General features: G+C 48.8%; 1 protein-coding gene across 2 annotated transcripts in view; it reads right to left on the bottom strand.

The window, feature by feature from the left end:
- The window catches only part of RAB3IP (RAB3A interacting protein), a 92,101-nt gene extending 74,194 nt beyond the window's left edge, over positions 1 to 17,907 (bottom strand). Inside the window, exon 1 of one of the 2 annotated variants that reach the window (XM_077265269.1) lies at positions 17,772 to 17,907. The gene's annotated coding sequence lies outside the window, so the exon portion shown is untranslated. The other variant, XM_077265270.1, reaches the window with a different exon arrangement.
- Between the last annotated feature and the right edge of the window lie 4,120 nt (positions 17,908 to 22,027).

Raw genomic sequence — 22,027 nt, 5'->3', positions numbered from 1 at the left:
ATTGTTTTTTTATATTTATTTACACTTATAAGATTATCCCAGCAAAATAAATTGAGGAAAGTATTATTTCAAGATCTATTGATTAAAATTAATGTTCATGGGAAACCCCTTAAAGTTTTCCTAATTCCCCCCATAAATGGAAAACTAGGAATTAGTCCTACCGATAATGGTATTTCCAGGAGTCCATCATGACAGCACCACAAGGAGAAATACGAAATAACTCCTATTTAGGGTGGGATAACAGCTTGGAGGACTTTCCTCCCAAAGCCAGTCTGTTGATTTGACAGAATGTCCAGCTTGTAGAGTTTGCAAAAGGTATTTGAGCTAGACAAGTTGCCGCCCGGCAAATTTGGTCCATGGATGCACCCGCGCTTTCTGCCCATGAAGCGGATATTGCTCTCAAGTGAGTGGGCTTTTAGGTGTTCTGGAGGAGATTCACCAGCTGAAGTATACGCAGCGCAAATGGTAGATTTAATCCATCTGGCTAGAGTAGCCTTTGAGGCTTTTTTGCCTCTATTCTTCCCAGACATCTGGATAAAGAGGTTTGAGTCAATTCTCCAGCCGTCTGCAAGCTTTAGATATTGCAATACTGTTCTTTTAACATCCAGGGAATGGAGAGAACATTCTTTGTCATTGTTGCAGTTCTGACAGAATGTAGGCAAAATAATTTCCTGGTTTATGTGAAAGTCTGTCACTACCTTTGGGAGAAACGAAGGATCCAACTTTAGAATGATGCAATCTTCCTGTATTTTTAAGTATGGATCTGTTATGGACAGGGCTTGGATTTCGCCTATTCGCATTGCTGACGTTATTGCGACTAGGAAGACAGTCTTGAATGTTACAGACTTTAGGTCTGCCTGATCCAGTGGCTCATATGGAGCTTTCCGTAATTCATTTAGTACCAAGCTGAGGTTCCATGGGGGTACTGAACTTCGTATCGTTGGTCTGATACGTTGCGTAGCTTTGATGTACCTCACTATCCAGGGATGATCCGCTAGTGGATAATCATAAAAGGCACTTAAAGCTGAGATTTGTACTTTTAGCGTACTAGGCCTCAAGCCCATATCAAAGCCTGCATAAAGGAAATTTAGGATTTGAGGAATATCTGGTTCTTGGAGAGCAGATATTGGAGTATTGCTCTGTGCACAAAATTTCTTCCAAATTTTTAGGTATATAGCCGAGGTCACTGGCTTCCTGCTTTTTTGCATGGTTGAGATGACCGACTCCGACAGTCCTTTTGATCTTAAGATCTCTTTTTCAAGATCCATGCTGAGAGTTGTAGCATTCTTAGATTTTGATGGACCAGCGGTCCCTGCGTTAGTCTACGTTCACATTTGCGGTCTGCGCCGCAGAGTCGGGCGCCGCAGCGTCGCCGCATGCGTCATGCGCCCCTATATTTAACATGGGGGCGCATGGACATGCGTCGCACTTGCGTTTTGCGCCGCATGCGTCCCTGCGGCGCCCGCGTCCGGGCGCAGAGGACGCAGCAAGTTGCATTTTTGCTGCGTCCAAAATCAATCAAAAAAAGGACGCATGCGGCGCAAAACGCAGCGTTGTGCATGCGTTTGTTTGCGTTGTGCGTTGCGGCGCCGACGCTGCGGCGCACAACGCAAATGTGAACGTAGCCTTAGAAGATCTCACCTTAGTGGTAGTAGAACTGGTTCTTCCACTGCCATCCATCTCAGCAGAGAAAACCAGCTCCTTTTGGGCCAATATGGAACTATTAGGATTACCACTGCTAGACTTTCTTGAATCTTCCTCAAAACTCTGGGAATTAAAGCAAGTGGAGGGAACGCATAGGCAAGTTCCATGTCTCAGTGTTGAGCCAAGGCATCTACGCCAGTTGGATTGTCTCTTTGATTTAATGAAAACAATTCTTTTGTCTTTGTATTTTGCTTTGAGGCGAATAAATCTATTTGTGGAGTGCCCCATTGTTGAGTTAGCTGAACAAAGACTTCTCCGTTTAGAGACCACTCTGACGGCTGCACTTTTTCTCTGCTGAGAAAGTCCGCTATTTGGTTCTCTGAACCTTTTAGATGTACCGCTGTGATGGACTTCACGGTGTCCTCCGCCCAAGAGAATATTGCTTCTGCTAGTCCCTGGAGGGGATGGTGCCTCGGTCCTCCCGGATGCAGAAGAAAGGCTACCGTGGTCGAGTTGTCTGAGAAGACTCGGATGTGATGTCCCTGCATCTCGTTTTGGCACCTTTTTAGTGCTTCCCAAACCGCTCTGAGTTCCCTGTAATTCGAGGAACTGTCACGTACCGATGATGTCCATGTTCCTTGAAGGTAACGTCCTTCTATGTGGGCTCCCCAGCCCCTTGAGCTTGCATCGGTGGTTATGTTTACGCATGGAGATATTCTCCAAGGCTTTTCTTAGGTTTTTTATGTCGATCCACCATGAGAGGGACTGTTTTACCTCGCTGGGTAACCACATCTTGTTGTCTAATTAACTTTTCTTTCCATTCCATACCGAAAGAACTTCCGGTTGAAGCGTTCTGGAGTGAAACTGGCTCCACTGTACGCTGGGGATACATGAGGTCATAGAACCCTCATGGCTTTCCTGATGGAAATGTATTTGCGTTTCTTTAATGTTTGAAGTTCTTTTTTGATTGACCGTTGTTTTTGGTCTGGCAGGAAGGAGTATTCCAGTTCGGAATTTAGTAGTACTCCCAGAAATATTTTCTGTGTTTCTGGTTCGAGACTCGACTTTTTTGAATTTATTATCCACCCCAGACTCTTCAGGAGTGATATGGTAATTTTTAAGGTTTCTTCCATCTGTTGAGATGAATCTGCCATCAGCAACAGATCGCCTAGGTATGGTGCGATGAGAACTTCCTTTTCTCTTAGATGAGCCATGACCTCTGTCATGAGCTTTGTGAATATCCTTGGGGCAGAGGCGAGACCGAATGGTAGACACTGAAACTGGAAATGAAGTATCTTCTTGTAGTTTCTAATTGCAAATCTGAGGAATTTCTGATGTGAGGGATGGATGGGCACATGATAGTATGCATGTTTGAGATCTAGTGTACACATCACCGAGTTCTTTTTTTATTAACGGTATAATCGATCTGAGAAATTCCATCTTGAAGCGTTTGTACGCCACCCATTTGTTTAATGGTCTTAAATTTATTATTGTACGGTATTCTCCGCTTGTTTTTTTTTAATGGAGAACAGACTGGAGTAATGACCTTGAAACCGCTGATGATGGGGTACCGGGATTATGACCTGCAGCTCGAGTTCCCGTATGTCTGTTAGCAGCCTTTGATGTACTGCTGACGACTCCGTGTGTCAAACAGAATCTCTTGGGGGGTAGATGAGTAAACGTTATTTTGTACCCCTGTGCCACTGTCTGTAGAATCCACTGATTCTGAGTAATGTTCTGCCATCCCTCTAGGAAGTATTGTAGTCTTCCTCCTATATTGTTGGCGTCATTGTTTGCTGGGTCCTGATGACTGGTCTCGAAAGGAATCTCTTTCTCTGCCCCCTTTAGGGTAGCTCCATCTGCCGGACTTCCCTTTCCCTCTATAGTCCTGTCTTGGGTGGGAGCGAGTTTTTTGAAAGAACTGTGTTTTCTTTGGCTTTTCCTTAGGAAACCCTTTTTTCTTGTCAGACGCCTTCTCGAGCAGCTCATCTAGGACTGGACCAAAGACGTGAGATCCTGAGAATGGAATAGAGCACAGTTTCTTTTTTGATTGGGTATCTCCCGTCCATGATCTCAGCCATAAGGCCCGTCTTGCTGCGTTTGACAGCGCGTTATTCCTGGCAGCAAATCGCACTGATTCCGCTGAAGCATCCGCCATGAAATCAGTCGCCATTTTCAGAACTGAAAGAGATTTTAGGATTTCTTCCCTGGGAGTCCTGTCTTTAATATGACCCTCCAGCTCGTCTACCCAGAGACTCATGGATCTTGCTACAGAGGTGGCCGCTATGTTCGTCTTCATAATGGTGGCTGACGACTCCCAGGCCTTCTTGAGAAGATCTTCTGACCTTTTATCCATTGGGTCTTTTAACCCTGACGAGTCCTCAAAGGGAATAGCTGTTTTCCGTGTGACTTTGGCCACAGGAATATCAATGTTTGGAACAGATTCCCAGACTTTAATTTCTTCTTGATCAAAGGGAAGACGGTACTTGAAGTCCCTCGGGACTACTAGCTTTTTTCCCACGTCTTCCCATTCTTCCATTATCATCGCTGTTATGTGGTTGTTGACTGGAAATACTCTATTTCTGCGGATTCTTAGGCCCCTGAACATCTCGTCTTGAACTGATAGTGGCTCAGACGAGTCCTCTATTTTCATAGTGCTCCTAACTGCTTTTAGTAGCATATCCGTATTTTCGGACGAGAACAGGTATCTTTTCCGTTCCTCTGGAAACACAACCGAGGAATTGCCCTCTTCATCTGAGCCCGGATCGGAGTAACCTGAAACCTCTCCTCAGAACTTAAGTCCATATGCCATCTAGGCCTCTTAGGGCGCGGAGACTGGGGTGGCGCCAATGTGGACACCGTAGCTTGGACTTCGTCCCTAATCATGGTTTTGATATTAGCTAATAACGAAGCCTGTTCGTCCTTTAGTAGTTTAGCGATGCATTCTTCAGATAACTTCTTTTTATAACTATCTGGGAGCTTGGTGGTGCATAACGGACATCTGATAGTTCTTTTCTTAACAGTTGACCGCTTGGGAAGGTCCTTGTCCTACAAATGTAAAGGAAAACCCTGTAGCTATGGATCTAAAGTCCTGTAATGTATCCCACACCACATACTACTCACATGGTCCGTGGACAGCTCTAAGGATTGGACGTCTGGACGACTAGCACCTTCCATCTTATCGAGTCAAGTGTGCTGTCAGTTGTCCGTCATTAAATAGTCTGTCTTACCTGGCTTCAAGACATCTGATTCGTCCTCCTTCCGAGCTCAGCTGCTGGCCTCTACGGTGATTTCAGGTCCCCAGCTGTACTGCGCATGCGTCATCCGGAACGCACGCCGATCAGCCTGGGACCTAGATCCTGGCGCCTCGGCGTACCCGGAAATGCACCAGCGCCGCCGACCCCGGGAATCCGGCCACGCCCCCGGAAGTCGTCATCGGCGCCCTCCGACCCGGAGCGCCGGACCGGAAGTCCTGGGAACGACGCCATCGCCGGCCGCACATGGAGCCCGAGGAAGCGCCAGACACCGCAGCCTCAGAGCCCCTTTTGTGAAGGGATGAGGCAGCCCATGGGAGCAAACAGCTCTACCTAATTGAGGAGGGACCTCCATCGGTATCCTGCAACTTGGGGAGTTTCCACTATGAGACTCCCGCGGCCAGAGCCTCCTCCAGGAGGATAGGACCGCACTCAGGAGCGTCTGCTCTACCGAGACCTGACTCCGGTATCAGGTAAATCCGATCTTCTGGAGAACTCTCTCCTGCGTCTGTCCCTGATAGGGACAGGAAAAACACTGAAGGGTGGAGGGGCTATTTAACCTCTTCTGTGTTCCTGTCCCTATCAAGGATATGAAGGGCAACCTCCTTGTGGTGCTGTCATGAGGGACGACCTGGAAATTACTATTCATTCCCAGCCACTTCTCTTCTGCCAGGCAAGTTCATTAGATCCCAAGTGCTGCGATTCACATGAATGTTGCTCTGCTAAAAATACAGATACGTATCCTGAGATAAACATGGAAATAACTACTTTGATTGGAAACTAAGGGTACTGTCACACAGTGCAATTTTGATCGCTACGACGGTACGATTCGTGACGTTCTAGCGATATCGTTACGATATCGCAGTGTCTGACACGCAGCAGCGATCAGGGACCCTGCTGAGAATCGTACGTCGTAGCAGATCGTTTGGAACTCTTTCGTCGCTTGATCACCCGCTGACATCGCTGGATCGTTGTGTGACACCAATCCAGCGATGTGTTCGCTTGTAACCAGGGTAAACATCGGGTAACTAAGCGCAGGGCCGCGCTTAGTAACCCGATGTTTACCCTGGTTACCAGCGTAAACGTAAAAAAAACAAACAGTACATACTCACATTCCGGTGTCTGTCCCCCGGCGTCTCAGCTTCTCTGCACTGTGAGCGCCTGCCGGCCGGAAAGCGAGCACAGCGGTGACGTCACCGCTCTGCTTTCCGGCTATGGTGCTTACACAGTGGAGAGAAGCAGAACGCCGGGGGACAGACACCGGAATGTAAGTATGTACTGTTTGTTTTTTTTACGTTTACGCTGGTAACCAGGGTAAACATCGGGTTACTAAGCGCGGCCCTGCGCTTAGTAACCCGATGTTTACCCTGGTTACCCGGGGACTTCGGCATCGCTCCAGCGCCGTGATTGCAACGTGTGACCGCAGTCTACGACGCTGGAGCGATAATCATACGACGCTGCGACGTCACGGATCGTGCCGTCGTAGCGATCAAAATTGCACTGTGTGACAGTACCCTAAGGCTACGTTCAAATTAGCATATCTGTGCACAGCGTATGCCTACGTACAGATTCACATGCGTCTTGTGTACCCATCTTTAACATTGTGCATGCAGGGACATGTGTTTGCATCAGTTTGAGTGCGGATGCATCCCCATGCGTTGTTTCGCCGTGCCCGCCGAACGCAACATGTTGCATTTTTGTCACGTGAAATATGCGTAGGCATGCGCATGTGGATGAGTGCGTCAAAACAATGCATTACTGTCTATGGGAACGCATTGGTACGCATGTGTTTGATGCACATGCGTACTTCAGACTGAGCATGTCCAGGAACTGATTGAGACGCCCTCCTGGAAATATCAAATGCATGCGCATAAACAATGTAAACGCAGGCAAAAACGCACACGCAACGCAGAGGGTTTTTTTGCATCATGCGTAAGCTGATGCGGATAAAAAAAAAAAAAAAAAAAGCAGCTTAAGCATGCGTTTAAAGGCGTTTGCAGATGATACGCTGCGCATAGATATGCTAATGTGAACTTAGCCTAAGCTGCAACTGAAGCTGAAAAAAATTGCATTAAAGTAATCAAAAAGTCACAGCACTAAAAGGAAATTTAAAAATAACAAAACAAAAAACTGCTTCAGGTACATGCATCAGGGGTTCATCATACAAAGCCGGTACACATTGTTTCACCATCATTATGCATACTAGGAAAAGTCACAAATCACTACAGAAGTCAATAACTGTTCTCGGATGGTCAAAGATTTTCTAGATCTTGAATGTGTTCCTGGCAATCACTGCCCTGTGAGGACACTGCACTATTCCATTTTTATACAACAAGATCCAATCTGTATTTCTGCCAAGCAATTTAAAGGAAGAATGATGCAGTCTAAAAGCTTATAAAAGCCTACAGTAAAGACTATCCTGGCAGTCAGGAGAAAGTTAATGACTAATAATTATTAAAAGACAGTTGGGTTAGTCTATGTGTTATGAAAACAATTATGTGCCAGGCAAGATTCATGACAAAATTCAAACTGAATACTATAAATGGATGTGCTTTTAAAAAGGAATCTGTCATGGAGGTTTTTGCCTCTGAGACCAGCATGATACAGTGACAGAGTTCCTGATTCTAGTGATGTGTCACTTACTGGGCTGCTGGCTACCCTTGTGTGAAAAAGCGTTCTCCCCTTCCTTATTTCCTATTCTTTTGCAGGTTTGTCACACTTAAAGCTACGTGCCCACAATCAGGAATAGCAACATTTTGGACGCAATGCGTAGAAAACGCTATGCTCAAATTGCCACACTTGTTTGTCAGTACATGCGGATTCACTGCATGTAGTGACATTCAATTGTTAAAAATCTGCAGTGGAGACTAGGGTCTCAGCTACAGAAATTGACACGCTACGGCTCGTAGATTCGCACCGCGGGTGAGTTTACGCATCAGTAAATAGAAGAACAGTGGGCATGAGATTTCTACAAATCCCAGCCACTGTGCTTCTAATGTCCAACGCAGCACAGAAATATTACACAGATAACACAAGTAAACAAAATGCAGTTTTTAAATGAAGGTCTTTGTTATTAACCATGCTGTTCTGTTTGGTCAAAAATGACCAAATTTTAAATTTGATTTTTGAAGTTTCCACAATCATGGTTTGTGGAGCCATGTCATCTGCTGGTGTAGGTCCACTGTGTTTTATCAAGACCAAAGTCAACGCAGTCATCTACCAGGAAATTTTTGAGCACTTCATGATTACCACTGCTGACAAGCTTTTTGGGGATGGAAATTTCAATCCCCAGCAGGACTTGGCACCTGTCCACACTGCCAAAAGTACCAATACCTGGTTTACAAACAACAGTATCACTGTGCTTGATTGGCCCGCAAACTCATCTGACCTTAACCCCATAGAGAATCCATGGGGTATTGTCAAGAGGAAGATGAGAGACACCAGACCCAACAATGCAGACAAGATGAAGGCTGCTATCAAAGCAACTTGGGCTTCCATAACACCTCAGCAGTGCCACAGGCTGATCACCTCCATGCCACGCCACATTGATGCAGTAATTGATGCCAAAGGAGACCTGACCAAGTATTGAGTGCATTTAATGAACATACATTTCAGGAGGCCAACATTTCGGATTTTAAAATCATTTTTTCTTGCTGGTGTTATAAAGTATTCTAATTTACAGAGATAATGACTTTTGGGTTTTCAATGGTTGTAAGCCATAATCATCAACATAAACAGAAATAAACACTTGAAATAGATCACTCTGTTTGTAATAACTATATAATATATGAGATTCACTTTTTGTATTGAAGAACTGAAATAAATCAACAATTTGATGATATTCTAAATTTTGTGAGCTGCACCTGTATATTTTGTTAAGCTTTGCTACTTTTACAGACTAAAAACATTATTTTACAAAAATGAATTTGTTTTAGCATCATCATATTCTGAGAGCTGTAACTTAACATTTGTATTCTCAAATGAGCCATATTAGAGTTTGTTTTGTGAAACGATTTGGCGTTTATACCATTTTTTTTTCACATATTACTTTTTGATAGCTTATTATTCAATTTGGTCTGTATCAGTATAATGAAAAAAAAAATAAATCAACATTGTGTGTTTTTATTTATTTATTTTTACAGTATTCACCGGACTAAATAAAGTGCCAGTTTTATAGATCAGGTTGTTCCAGATACAGTGATACCAATTATATATTTTTTTTGTTTCTGTTTTAGCACAAACACTGTTTTCAGTGGCGATATTGCTTTTCGTGAGCTTTGTGTTTTTTTCTTCTTGACACATTATATTTAACTTTTTTCACCAACTTCCAGTGTGGGACATGTAGCATTTTTAAGGTATGTGCACACGTTGCAGATTTCCTGCAGATCTGCAGCTTTTTTTCCCCTGAGCAGAAACGCTGCAGATCCGCAAGTGATTTACAGTACAATGTAAATCAATGGCAAAAAGAAAAAAAATGCTATGCTAATGGTGTGAAAAAATCTGCATGGAAAAGGCAGCAGATTCAAAAAAAGGACCATGTCAATTCTTTTTGCAGATCTGCTGCGTTTCTGCACCCATCCCATAATAGGAATCTGCAAGGGTTAAAAAAAAAAAAGGATAAAATCCGCACAAAAATCTGCAACGTGTGCACATATCAAAAAAAGGCGCAGATTCTGACCTGAGTTTTCTGCCAAGAAATGCAGAATCTGCACAGAAAATTCTACAGTCACATCTGCAACATGTGCATATATAGCCTTACTTTGATCGTTGTTCTCGTGTACTGCAGTTCCAGAGACAAGTCAGTGAGTCACTTATTGGGCCTGTGAGCTGAATTTCACAGGCAACCATACCCTGGGATCACCACATGACCTCATGTTACCATGGCAACAATCGGCACCTAAGACCGTGAAGTGTGGGTGGGGTTGGTGTGACTTCTGCTATAGGGGGGCCTTTTGACACCCTTTTAAACACTTGAATACCGCTGCCACGATCGACAGCAGTATTTAAGACGTTAAGGCTACTTTCACACTAGCGTCGGTACGGGGCCGTCGCGCTGCGTCGGCCCGACGCATACTGTGCAAGCGCCGCACAACGGGGGCAGCGGATGCTGTTTTTCCACGCATCCACTGCCCCATTGTGAGGTGCGGGGAGGTGGGGGCGGAGTTCCGGCCGCACATGCGCAGTCAGAAATGGCGGACCGTCGGCACAAAAAAAGTTACATGTAACGTTTTTTGCGGCCGGCGGTCCGTCACAACACGACGCAACCGTTGCACGACGGTTGCGACGTGTGTCAATACGTCGCTAATGTTAGTCTATGGGGAAAAAACGCATCCTGCAGACGACTTTGCAGGATGCGTTTTTTCGCCAAACGACGCATGCAAAAAAAACGCTAGTGTGAAAGTAGCCTAATCGACCCCAATCAACTCTAAAAACCAGCCGAGGCCGATACCACAGGGTTTCAGATGATATGTACAGCCGTCACTTACGTAGTAGCGCTATTCACTTATTACCGATCGCAGTTTTAAAACGGCAATGCGGTAATAAGGTCCCTTAAAGGTCGCAGTTTTAATTGGTATCGGTGGCCATTAAGTGGTTAAAAGAGGATATCCGGGACTTTGCAAAATAAAGTGCCTAAGCACCAACAGGCAGGTAGTTGCTACGTACCTACCTACCTGTTGAGCCCGGCGCCGTACTTCATGGTCACAGACCGCTTCTGATGGAATTCAGCTGCCTCTGCTGTCATGTCAATAGAGCGGCAGATTGTTTTCCACCCTTCTCTGCTGACGGGGCGACTGCCAAAGTCTATGGAGCCACTTTCTGACTCAAGACTTAGGGCAACTGCAGACGACAGTATCCGCTCATCCGAGAGAATCGGGCAGATAATGCAAATCACTCTGCTCAAACTCTGATCAGAGGTTGATCACAGGGTGATCTGATTCTCTCAAATAAGGAGAAAATGGAGAGAGAAAAACTCTCCACCTTCTCCATAGTGCCAGTCTGTGAAAATAGGACTGGACTCAGATGTCACGCGAGTGCAGTCCGATAGCTTCCACAAACTCAATGAATTGTGAGGCCAAATGCGATCTGAATATTGAATAAAATTGTGGGGTACTGTGATTGTTTTCTTGGACTGACTTGATTCGAGGACAAAACTCTGACGTGCACAGCTCCACAGATCAGCATTGGTTCAAATGCAACACCATTTTTTGATTGATCGCACTTAAACAGTAAAAACACCTTTCTGCACCTGCCTTACACTGGGAAAGCAACACCACTTCACACAGTAGACGCCAAGTGAGCTGCCAAATCTGCAGTGGTCATGGGGAACCAGAGAAGATGGCGATCAGTAAGTATTTTAAACACACCAAGGGTTCATTCAGATATCGATTTCTTGCGTATGAGTTCTAAACGTGTGCATTGTCACATGCTGAGTCACAGATCAATCTCACCAATGCAAGTTTATGGATACATTGATTTAAAAAAAAGCACCGGTTTAGCTCTGGTTTTTATAGACCAGAAGGTTGAGAAACCATGTTTTTGGGTATTGTCTTCAAGAAAAACAAACTCTGAACAAATTATGATGGTAAAAACGGACAGTGACCAAAATGATGAAATTAGGACTTTTTCCAAGGATAAGAAAAATCAGATATCTGAATGAGTCCTTACACAGCAATGTCAACGCTTCTTTAAAAAGACAAATTGACCATCTGGGCCTCTGCCATGGACTGTGACATGAGCTTTAATTTCTACAGGGCATATGTCACGAGTATTGGCACTGCAACAAACAATGACTAAAAACAAACAAGTCAGATCAGACTGTTCACAGACTCCTGGTGTACACAGTTTCCAGTGCAGCCATTTAGATCATGTAAGAGGCATGCCCTGCAGAGCCCGATGGTTAGGAGTGGCACTGTACAAGAGGGGGTGGGAAGGAATGCCACAAATTAAAGGAAATGCAGCATCACCGCAACTTCTTCATTTTCAGGATGAGTTGGGATCCAAGCAGTCAACTAGCACACCAAACAAATATCTAGACAATTTATAGTATAGGTCCCTTTTGTGTAGCCACCTGTATGATATGCCCCCCTCCCCACTCCAGACACACAGTCCCTCCTGTACGCTACGCCCTCCTGAGACACACACAGTCCCTCCTGTACGCTACGCCCTCCTGAGACACACACAGTCCCTCCTGTACGCTACGCCCTCCTGAGACACACACAGTCCCTCCTGTACGCTACGCCCTCCTGAGACACACACAGTCCCTCCTGTACGCTACGCCCTCCTGAGACACACACAGTCCCTCCTGTACGCTACGCCCTCCTGAGACACACACAGTCCCTCCTGTACGCTACGCCCTCCTGAGACACACACAGTCCCTCCTGTACGCTACGCCCTCCTGAGACACACACAGTCCCTCCTGTACGCTACGCCCTCCTGAGACACACACAGTCCCTCCTGTACGCTACGCCCTCCTGAGACACACACAGTCCCTCCTGTACGCTACGCCCTCCTGAGACACACACAGTCCCTCCTGTACGCTACGCCCTCCTGAGACACACACAGTCCCTCCTGTATGCTACGCCCTCCTGAGACACACACAGTCCCTCCTGTACGCTACGCCCTCCTGAGACACACACACACACACAGTTCCTCCTGTACGCTACGCCCTCCTGAGACACACACAGTTCCTCCTGTACGCTACGCCCTCCTGAGACACACACACAGTTCCTCCTGTACGCTACGCCCTCCTGAGACACACACACAGTTCCTCCTGTACGGTACTCCCTCCTGAGACAGTCCCTCCTGTACGGTACTCCCTCCTGAGACACACAGTCCCTCCTGTACGCTACGCCCTCCTGAGACACACACACACACACACACACACACACACAGTTCCTCCTGTACGCTACGCCCTCCTGAGACACACACACAGTTCCTCCTGTACGCTACGCCCTCCTGAGACACACACACACACACACACACAGTTCCTCCTGTACGGTACTCCCTCCTGAGACACACAGTCCCTCCTGTACGGTACGCCCTCCTGAGACACACACAGTCCCTCCTGTACGGTACGCCCTCCTGAGACACACACAGACCCTCCTGTACGGTACGCCCTCCTGACACACACACACAGACCCTCCTGTACGGTACGCCCTCCTGAGACACACACAGACCCTCCTGTACGGTACGCCCTCCTGAGACACACACAGACCCTCCTGTACGGTACGCCCTCCTGAGACACACACAGTCCCTCCTGTACGCTACGCCCTCCTGAGACACACACAGTCCCTCCTGTACGCTACGCCCTCCTGAGACACACACAGTCCCTCCTGTACGCTACGCCCTCCTGAGACACACACAGTCCCTCCTGTACGCTACGCCCTCCTGAGACACACACACACAGTTCCTCCTGTACGCTACGCCCTCCTGAGACACACACACACAGTTCCTCCTGTACGCTACGCCCTCCTGAGACACACACAGTTCCGCCTGTACGCTACGCCCTCCTGAGACACACACACACAGTTCCTCCTGTACGCTACGCCCTCCTGAGACACACACACAGTTCCTCCTGTACGCTACGCCCTCCTGAGACACACACACACACACAGTTCCTCCTGTACGCTACGCCCTCCTGAGACACACACACACAGTTCCTCCTGTACGCTACGCCCTCCTGAGACACACACACACACACACACACACACACACAGTTCCTCCTGTACGCTACGCCCTCCTGAGACACACACACACACACAGTTCCTCCTGTACGCTACGCCCTCCTGAGACACACACACACACAGTTCCTCCTGTACGCTACGCCCTCCTGAGACACACACACACACAGTTCCTCCTGTACGCTACGCCCTCCTGAGACACACACACACACAGTTCCTCCTGTACGCTACGCCCTCCTGAGACACACACACACACAGTTCCTCCTGTACGCTACGCCCTCCTGAGACACACACACACAGTTCCTCCTGTACGCTACGCCCTCCTGAGACACACACACACAGTTCCTCCTGTACGCTACGCCCTCCTGAGACACACACACAGTTCCTCCTGTACGCTACGCCCTCCTGAGACACACACACACACAGTTCCTCCTGTACGCTACGCCCTCCTGAGACACACACACACACAGTTCCTCCTGTACGCTACGCCCTCCTGAGACACACACACACAGTTCCTCCTGTACGCTACGCCCTCCTGAGACACACACACACAGTTCCTCCTGTACGCTACGCCCTCCTGAGACACACACACACACACACACAGTTCCTCCTGTACGCTACGCCCTCCTGAGACACACACACACACACACACACAGTTCCTCCTGTACGGTACGCCCTCCTGAGACACACACAGACCCTCCTGTACGGTACGCCCTCCTGAGACACACACAGACCCTCCTGTACGGTACGCCCTCCTGAGACACACACACACCCTCCTGTACGGTACGCCCTCCTGAGACACACACACACCCTCCTGTACGGTACGCCCTCCTGAGACACACACACACCCTCCTGTACGGTACGCCCTCCTGAGACACACACACACCCTCCTGTACGGTACGCCCTCCTGAGACACACACAGTCCCTCCTGTACGGTACGCCCTCCTGAGACACACACACACAGTCCCTCCTGTACGGTACGCCCTCCTGAGACACACACACACAGTCCCTCCTGTACGGTACGCCCTCCTGAGACACACACACACACAGTCCCTCCTGTACGGTACGCCCTCCTGAGACACACACACACACACAGTCCCTCCTGTACGGTACGCCCTCCTGAGACACACACACACACACAGTCCCTCCTGTGTGGTACGCCCTCCTGAGACACACACACACACACAGTCCCTCCTGTACGGTACGCCCTCCTGAGACACACACACACACAGTCCCTCCTGTACGGTACGCCCTCCTGAGACACACACACACAGTCCCTCCTGTACGGTACGCCCTCCTGAGACACACAGTCCCTCCTGTACGGTACGCCCTCCTGAGACACACACAGTCCCTCCTGTGTGGTACGCCCTCCTGAGACACACAGTCCCTCCTGTACGGTACGCCCTCCTGAGACACACACACACACAGTCCCTCCTGTGTGGTACGCCCTCCTGAGACACACAGTCCCTCCTGTACGGTACGCCCTCCTGAGACACACACACACACACACACACACACACACACACACACACACAGTCCCTCCTGTGTGGTACGCCCTCCTGAGACACACACAGTCCCTCCTGTACGGTACGCCCTCCTGAGACACACAGTCCCTCCTGTACGGTACGCCCTCCTGAGACACACACACACACACACACACACACACACACTCCCTCCTGTGTGGTACGCCCTCCTGAGACACACAGTCCCTCCTGTACGGTACGCCCTCCTGAGACACACAGTCCCTCCTGTACGGTACGCCCTCCTGAGACACACACACACACACAGTCCCTCCTGTGTGGTACGCCCTCCTGAGACACACAGTCCCTCCTGTACGGTACGCCCTCCTGAGACACACACACACACACAGTCCCTCCTGTGTGGTACGCCCTCCTGAGACACACACAGTCCCTCCTGTACGGTACGCCCTCCTGAGACACACAGTCCCTCCTGTACGGTACGCCCTCCTGAGACACACACACACACTCCCTCCTGTGTGGTACGCCCTCCTGAGACACACAGTCCCTCCTGTACGGTACGCCCTCCTGAGACACACAGTCCCTCCTGTACGGTACGCCCTCCTGAGACACACACACACACAGTCCCTCCTGTGTGGTACGCCCTCCTGAGACACACAGTCCCTCCTGTACGGTACGCCCTCCTGAGACACACACACACACACACACACACACACACACACACACAGTCCCTCCTGTGTGGTACGCCCTCCTGAGACACACACACACAGTCCCTCCTGTGTGGTACGCCCTCCTGAAACACACACACACACAGTCCCTCCTGTGTGGTACGCCCTCCTGAGACACACACACACACAGTCCCTCCTGTACGGTACGCCCTCCTGAGACACACACACACACAGTCCCTCCTGTACGGTACGCCCTCCCGAGACACACACAGTCCCTCCTGTACGGTACGCCCTCCCGAGACACACACAGTCCCTCCTGTACGGTACGCCCTCCCGAGACACACACAGTCCCTCCTGTACGGTACGCCCTCCTGAGACACACACACACAGTCCCTCCTGTGTGGTACGCCCTCCTGAGACACACACACACACACACACACACAGTCCCTCCTGTGTGGTACGCCCTCCTGAGACACACACACACACAGTCCCTCCTGTGTGGTACGCCCTCCTGAGACACACACAGTCCCTCCTGTACGGTACGCCCTCCCGAGACACACACAGTCCCTCCTGTACGGTACGCCCTCCCGAGACACACACAGTCCCTCCTGTACGGTACGCCCTCCTGAGACACACACACACACACACACAGTCCCTCCTGTGTGGTACGCCCTCCTGAGACACACACACACACACACAGTCCCTCCTGTGTGGTACGCCCTCCTGAGACACACACACACACAGTCCCTCCTGTGTGGTACGCCCTCCTGAGACACACACAGTCCCTCCTGTACGGTACGCCCTCCCGAGACACACACAGTCCCTCCTGTACGGTACGCCCTCCCGAGACACACACAGTCCCTCCTGTACGGTACGCCCTCCTGAGACACACACACACACACACACACACACAGTCCCTCCTGTGTGGTACGCCCTCCTGAGACACACACACACACAGTCCCTCCTGTGTGGTACGCCCTCCTGAGACACACACACACACACACACACACACACACAGTCCCTCCTGTGTGGTACGCCCTCCTGAGACACACACACACACAGTCCCTCCTGTGTGGTACGCCCTCCTGAGACACACACAGTCCCTCCTGTACGGTACGCCCTCCCGAGACACACACAGTCCCTCCTGTACGGTACGCCCTCCCGAGACACACACAGTCCCTCCTGTACGGTACGCCCTCCTGAGACACACACACACACACACAGTCCCTCCTGTGTGGTACGCCCTCCTGAGACACACACACACACACACACACACACACACACACACACACACACACAGTCCCTCCTGTGTGGTACGCCCTCCTGAGACACACACACACACAGTCCCTCCTGTGTGGTACGCCCTCCTGAGACACACACAGTCCCTCCTGTACGGTACGCCCTCCCGAGACACACACAGTCCCTCCTGTACGGTACGCCCTCCTGAGACACACACACACACACACACACACACAGTCCCTCCTGTGTGGTACGCCCTCCTGAGACACACACACACACAGTCCCTCCTGTGTGGTACGCCCTCCTGAGACACACACAGTCCCTCCTGTACGGTACGCCCTCCCAAGACACACACAGTCCCTCCTGTACGGTACACCCTCCCGAGACACACACAGTCCCTCCTGTACGGTACGCCCTCCTGAGACACACACAGTCCCTCCTGTACGGTACGCCCTCCTGAGACACCCTCCATGACACTCCACAACTCCCATGTCCTGGGAGTGACTGCAGTTGTAGGTGTGAGGTGGACACTGGCCACAGGAGGCCTCGCAGGCATAATAGACTTGTGTCTGGTGATGTCACATGCGAGCACTTCTCTTCCAGTTCGGGACCCTATCTGCAGGGCACCACACGCCCTCCATGTAACCCCTCTCCCAGCAGGACACTGCTATGTAAACATGGCAGCTCCAGCTCCTGCGCTCCGCCTGCACTCTCACACAGAATGCACGTACCTCTGACAAGAAGCGTCACACGGACAAGGACGTCATGTGCCACCCCCAAACGGCGCTGTGCAGCCCCCACACTTACCAGGTATGAGCACGCGAAGAATGAGCGCTCGTGCACGCGCTGCGCGTTCACCACCGAAGACGGGCAGGTGCACAATGAGAACCCAGGGACATAACCACACCGACCGGCGCCGCCCATGTGACGTCACCAAGGTCATGCCACCAATCAGAGCCCGAGAAGCAGCTGCACCTGCGTCTGTACCAAGGACTAGTACCAATCAGCTCGCTAGGAACTGTGTGCGTGACGTCAGAGCGTGCGAGTTGAGGCGTTCTCGGCGCTGTACAGTGTACTGTACACACGGGACGTGCCTTGTGGTTTCTCTAGGTTTGCGGCTTATGGAAGGGATGACGGAGGGATAGCTCCCAGCTCAGGCGTATGGCTTTATGTAGCGGTGGGGTAGACTTTATCCAAGCTGTGGTGCCGCTTGTAGAGACGAGTGTTGGCAGAAAGCCGGTCATTTATGTCTGTGAATAAGGCTGGGCTCACAGTGCGTTCTCCAGCGTGCAGTGGCCACCGCAAAACTGGGTTCAGTCATATGCGGTGACAGGGCCATAGACTATAGCGGTGCAAATAGAGTCACCGTGTGCTCTGTCGTGCATCATATTAGGCCATATACAGCTCTGGCAAAAATAAGAGACCACCACATCAGAACCCTGTCTTGGGCAGCCCAATCTCCAGACCTGAACCCCATTGGAAACCTCCGGAATATAATCAAGAGGATGATGGATAGCCACAAGCCATCAAACAAAGAAGAACTCCTTACATTTTTGTGCCAGGAGCAGTGTGAAAGACTTGTGGAAAGCATGCCAAGATGCATGAAAGCTGTGATTAAAAATCATGGTTATTCCACAAAATATTGATTTCTGAACTATTCCTGAGTTAAAACATTAGTATTGTTGTTTCTAAATGATTATGAACTTGTTTTCTTTGCATTAGTTGAGGTCTGAAAGCACTGTTGTTTTTATCTTGACCATTTTTTTTGTCAGAAAAAAATACAAAATTTATTGCTTGGAACTTCGGAGACATGTTGTCAGAAGTTTACAGAATAAAAGAACAATTTACATTTTACTCAAAAATATACCTATAAAGAGAAAAATCAGACAAACTGAAAATTTTGCAGTGGTCTCTTAATTTTTGCCAGAGCTGTACACCAGTAAGTGACTTGCTGCCTGAGTCTAATATATGTATACTACCGAACATAATGCAGGACAGAGCACACGGTGACGCCATCTGCACCGTTCTAGTCTATGGCCCCGTCGGCGCATACGTCTGTATCCAGTTATGCGGGAGTGAGGAAGTTCAGTGGCTCTGCCGGGGGTGGCAGAGCCACTGAACGTAGGAGAAAGCACTGTGAACCCAGCCTCAGGCCTCATTCACACATCCGTGTAAAATTTACCATCCACGAGAAATGTGACTGGATGTTATGCCAGTTGCATCTGGGTGGCTTCTCTTTTTTTTTTCTCATGCACTTTTTATTTCAGAGAAGGAAAGTCTCTGTTCCCAAGCCAATAATAGGCCACAGGACGGTGACGTTCCAATGCAAGTTTATCACGAAGTAACAGATCAGTGAGACAGACACAAATCAGAAGCCTTCCAATGTGCATCCGTGTCTCACTGATCCGCATTATTTGGTATGAGTCTTATCCTCAAACATGGACATGGTCTGAGTCTCATGGATCTCACTTGGGTTTGTGACGTTCTCTGATGTTTGAACACTTCTATTCAACTCTATGGGTATGTGCACACGTAGATGGAACCTCTGCGGATTTTTCCGCACCTGTTTTGAGAAATCCGCAGGTAAAAAGCACTGTGTTTTACCTGCGGATTTACCATGGATATTATGCAGCTTTTGTGCGGATTCCACCTGCAGTTTTACACCTGCGGATTCCTATTATGGAGTAGGTGTAAACCGCTGAGGAATCAGCACAAAGAATTGACATGCTGCGGAATAAACCGCTACATTTCCGCGCTTTTTTTCCGCAGCATGTGCACTGCGGATTTTGTTTTCCATAGGTTTACGTGGTACTGTAAACACATGGAAAACTGCTGCGAATCTGCAGCGGCCAATCCGCAACGTGTGCACATACCCTAAGAGTCCATGTGCCATGCAATAAAATATTGGCAGAACGCATACATTTTACACAGATGTGTAGAATGCAGCCTTTAAAGGTGTTCAACCCCTTGATTTTTTTTTGTTAAAAACTTACTATGCTACACCTTAACAAATTGAGTTATACTCACCTTCCTGGTTGCCCCTGATGGTTTCTTTATAAACTTGCAGCATTCCGTCTTTGTGTTCGCCACGTAATGTGAGTCGTTCTGAGATGGTGTGCCTTTTTCAAATTAAATTGCAGAATCCAAGTACATAGACGGAGAGAGCCACCCTGACGCACTTAGTATTAGAACAGAACTCTGTTTATTACAATGTACATGGTCACTCCATTATATAGGAATTTCTTGTACATACTGTACATTGTAAGAATATAGAAATATCCCAATGTATACTTTAGCAGCATTTCAGAAAAATAATAAAAAATCAATGGAATCTTAGTATAAGAATATAAGAATTCATTATAATAGCCGCACAAGAAGCTGGACAGATGCTAGGCCAAATCGCAGAAACTTATAAACCACAGAAGGAAGAAACGATCAGACAGGCCAGGAATATAGTAAAAATAGAAAAAACTTTATTATAAATACATATAACAGGCATAACAGTGGGTACTCCCACAGGGCATATGTGCAATCTAAAAAGAAACGCGGGACATGGAAAGGCAAACGGCTAATGGTAGGGTACTCCTGGATAGTATATATGTACTCACAATAGTATATAGGTAACCATGTGGTCTCAAAGGACCACCAATAATACAGAGAAAGCTATATAGCATTACCTCAATCAAAAAACTATAAACAATAGTAAAAACTAGTATTTAGAGCTTCTCATACCTAGATAGATGAACAGGAGTCTACCACGGCTCCCCCATCTTCTACTCTGGTAGACTCCTGTTCATGCACCCTAGCATCTGAGCTGGAGTGGTCGGATAAAGCCCTTATTCCGATATTTTGGAGGGGGCTGGCTGACCATGTGAAGGACGCCCTGGCCACTAGTGAGATTCCCGCCATACTGGAGGAGTTAATAGCAGTGTCCACTCGTATTGACCTCCGTTTTCACGAGCGGAGGTTAGAGCGAGCCCAGTGTAGGCAGAGGTTTCGGCTGGCTCCCACCTTCGCCAAACCTCTCCAGTCCAGGCCCCTGAGTCACATGAGGCCATGGAAGTGTCACGAGCGGGATCTAAGTCCCGGACCGCTGGTGCACTCCAGGTTTGTCATCTTTGCCAGCAGTCAGGACATCTTGCCACCAGATGTCCCCAGCGGTCGAAGAAACGTCAGCGCCTAGTGGTAGTAGGTGGAGGTACACTAGACACGGCGACGTTTGCCTCCAAATTGCCCTTTAAGGGGATAATTACAATAGGCTCATTCACTCACTCGGTAGAACTCTGCGTGGATTCTGGAGCGGAGGGCAATTTTATGTCTTCTGCCTTCACCCAAAGTCACGCAATACCTCTGGTAATGCTAGTTCAAACTCTAACTGTACAAGTGGTGAATGGGTCAACATTGCCCTCACAGATAACACAGCAGACCATCCCTTTCACTCTGTCCTTGTCGCCATCTCGTCAGAAGATTATATCTCTGCTCGTCATTCCTGAGGGAATTGATGAAATCCTGTTAGGGATGCCTTGGCTACGGTATCACTCTCCTCATGTCGAGTGGTCCACAGGCAGAATTTTAGGATGGGGTGAATCTTGTGGGGGTAGATGTCAGAGGGAGAGCGTTCAGGTTGCTACTAGTGAGGTACCCGCAGATTTATCCTTTCTTCCCAAGCAATATTGGCCCTATGCGGACGTGTTCTCCAAAAGGGCTGCGGAGACCCTTCCGCGTCACCGCCCCTATGACTGCCCTATTGACCTCTTGCCTGGTGCTGAGCCTCCCCGGGGTCAAGTCTATCCTTTGTCTCTCCCGGACACAGAGGCAATGTCACAGTATATCCGAGAGAATCTGGCAAGAGGATTCATTAGGAAGTCAGTGTCACCTGCAGGGGCTGGGTTCTTCTTCGTACAGAAGAAGAGTGGAGAACTGCGTCCATGCATAGACTACAGGGGTCTTAATGCCATCACCGTGAAAAATAAGTACCCACTACCCCTGATATCTGAGCTTTTTCATAGGCTACGGGGAGCAAGGGTATTTACTAAATTAGATCTGCGGGGTGCTTACAACCT

Source organism: Ranitomeya variabilis, chromosome 5 (assembly GCF_051348905.1).
Source record: "Ranitomeya variabilis isolate aRanVar5 chromosome 5, aRanVar5.hap1, whole genome shotgun sequence".
Classification (NCBI taxonomy): Eukaryota; Metazoa; Chordata; class Amphibia; order Anura; family Dendrobatidae; genus Ranitomeya; species Ranitomeya variabilis.
Note: the sequence above shows the minus strand (reverse complement) of the source record. Positions and strands in the feature narration are given on the sequence as shown.